Genomic DNA, 2923 nt, shown 5'->3' with positions numbered 1-2923 from the left:
ACACCCAATGTGTCCACCAAGTTTTGGCTGAATCCATCCACAACTCTTTGAGATATTGTGCTATTTATTGATTTTGGCCCTCTCTCTCACTGGTGAAGAATTACTTTAAAAAATAGAGTAGCCAGATCTGGATGCAGATCTTCACCAAAATCTAATCAGTTCGTCCTTGTCCACAAGATGAAGATGAAATTTGGTGGACACCCAGCCTGCCCACCAAATTTCATCCGAATCTGTCCATAACATTTTGATGTATCCTGCACACAAACAAACAGACAAACAAACAAGGAAAATATGTCATCCAGAGCATGATGCTTGAAAAATCCACCCCTCTCTCCAAAGATTGCCATGGATACATCAAATTGTCCATTTCATTAACATTAAAATTCACAATCTTCATCAAAGCTCAGGTCAATCGGATGAAAATTGATGATTTTCCAGATTGAAATTGATGATTTAAGAAGTTTAACCTTGAGGTGAGCTTAGACCTTTTGACCTCAAAAATAGTTGGTTTCCAAATTCAGTGATGTACTATGCAATTTCTGCTTAATTGTCAGGTTAATCGGATGAAAATTGACGATTTTTCAGATAAAAAATTGATGATTTTAGAAGTTTGCCTTGAGTTGATCTATGACCTTTTGCTATAAAATACTTATTTCCCCAATTCAGTGATGCAATATGCAAATCATGTTCCAATATCAAGTCAATTGGATGAAAAATGATGATTTTAGAAATTTGACCTCAAGATGACCTTTGACCTCAAAATCAAGAGGCTTCTCAGTTGACACTACCTCTACAGCTTTGTAAAGTTTTGTGAGGATCTGTTTAAAATTGTGACCTGTAGGTGATTGACAAACAAGCAGAAAGACAGACAAACAGAATACCAAAATCGACTGACCAATATAGTTGAAAACTCTTCGATTTTGCAAGTAACAAACAGACAGACGGATGAAAACATAACCTCCTTCCACCTTCGGTAGCGGAGGTAACTGGAGAGTTCTTAGAATATCTTACCCAATGCAGTCTTAGGAAAAACGACATGGAAAGAGTCTTTTAAAATCTTGCTCTGCATTTCTGAACATGATCTTCGTTTGTTTTGTTCATGAACCCTTCCTTACAAGCACGATGGTCACCACACAGCACTATATGCACTGCCATATTGTCAGAATGCAGAATCTCAGACAATTTTTCTGCCCTCAAGGTATGATGGCGTGAATGCTGATTCTCATAGTTTTTTTGTCGGAGTTACTTTGCCTTCAGGGCATGAATCCTTTTCCAAGTCTTGCTAAATGGAAGGTTTTTCAAAGTGACAAAAAGGCGATTTGTGTTCTACAGTGTTCAAGTGTATAATTCAATATGAAATAAAATGAAGATTTTTTAAATTGTAGAAAAAATTAATTTCATTTAGTTTAATGCCGTTGATGCATCATCTTTTACACCACCTTATTTAACATGTTATATTCGTTATTTTTTTTAAACTTTTTTATGAATAAACAGACAATAAAGAAAACAAATCAGTGCCCACTTATACCATGAAAACAAAATATCAAAAGTGCAAACAAACAAAAGAACCAACAATATTATTAAATACAACAACAATATTACAAGTATATTTGGCTTTTAAATTTTTTTATTTTTTTATCCCCAAATATACTTTAGGATATAGTTATTCGTACCTGTTGTTTGTGTCCTTTATAACGTTCACAATAACAGTAAGTTTTCTGTTTGGAATGATTTTCAACTCTCTTTGACAGCCAGACAGACAGACAGAGTAAAACTATTATCTCACTCCTCTCTGCGCATGTGCGATCAGGACAAATTGAGAGCCAAAGTACTGCTGAACTACAGGTTTGTTTTCTGATTCATGTTCCGATTTGTGTTCAAAATAAAACATTCAATTGAAATTAAGTTGTTCCTCAATCATAAACTGACGTTTGTGGACAGATAGAAAGAAGTGAACCCACTTTTCGCTTCAGGTGCATTGGGTAACAACTAATGTACAAGGTATTGTTATATAACAAACATTGAAATGTCAATTGTCAGGCTTGGTGCATAGAGCATAAGCATAAGCAAGGGTTAGAGCATAAGCTCTGAAAGCTCTGAGCCTAAGAGGTTGATGGTTCAAACCTGTTCCTGGTCTGTGTCATACCCAAGACTTTTGTATTTTGAGATGCAGAATGTTGACTGCATGTACAGAAATCTGAGGATCTTTACCTGAGTCTCATTGGTACTTTTGTTGAGCTGACCAATCATGCAAATGCATATCTATCATGTGGCATTATAAATGAAGATTGGGTAAATCTGTAATATATTAGGCAAGATTTTGGGCACATTTTAACAATTTCTCGAAAGGTTGCAGTGCTCTACTGTTGATGCAATGGTGCGTCACCATCTTTCTCCTTCCATTTGGTTTACTCCTTGTCCTAAATATGAACATTAAAGTTAGTAGCTTCGCATATTAATATTGAATCAAAGCAATCTCTCTATCTTGTATGGTATTCTTGGAACTCCCTTCACACCAGGTTACACTACTTGCTATCTCAGTGTTGTTGTTGTTGTTGTTGTTGTCCATGCAGCAGCTCCTACACGATAAACAAATTCACATTCCCAGGCTCTTCACATGTCACATGTGAACAGCCATCTTCAGCTATGAAAGGCAACCATGACTACATATGATACCATTGACAAACCTTATTCAAGTCACATTATTCTAAATAATTTCCATCCTCTTCAATGCATTTTTCTGATGATGTATTTTTTCTTCTGCTTCAGCATTAACTTATCAAGAGTTCACATGTAGTTTTTACTGAAGCCTTTCTGCCACAGCCACATTCTTCATACGAGATTTCATTCTTTTAATTCACGATACAAAATAAATAGCATGAGAAACTATTTATCAGTCAGTACAGTAAATAAGAGACAATAT

Source organism: Eptatretus burgeri, chromosome 1 (assembly GCF_056783735.1).
Source record: "Eptatretus burgeri isolate ZD-2024b chromosome 1, Ebu_testis_v1, whole genome shotgun sequence".
NCBI lineage: Eukaryota > Metazoa > Chordata > Myxini > Myxiniformes > Myxinidae > Eptatretus > Eptatretus burgeri.
Note: the sequence above shows the minus strand (reverse complement) of the source record.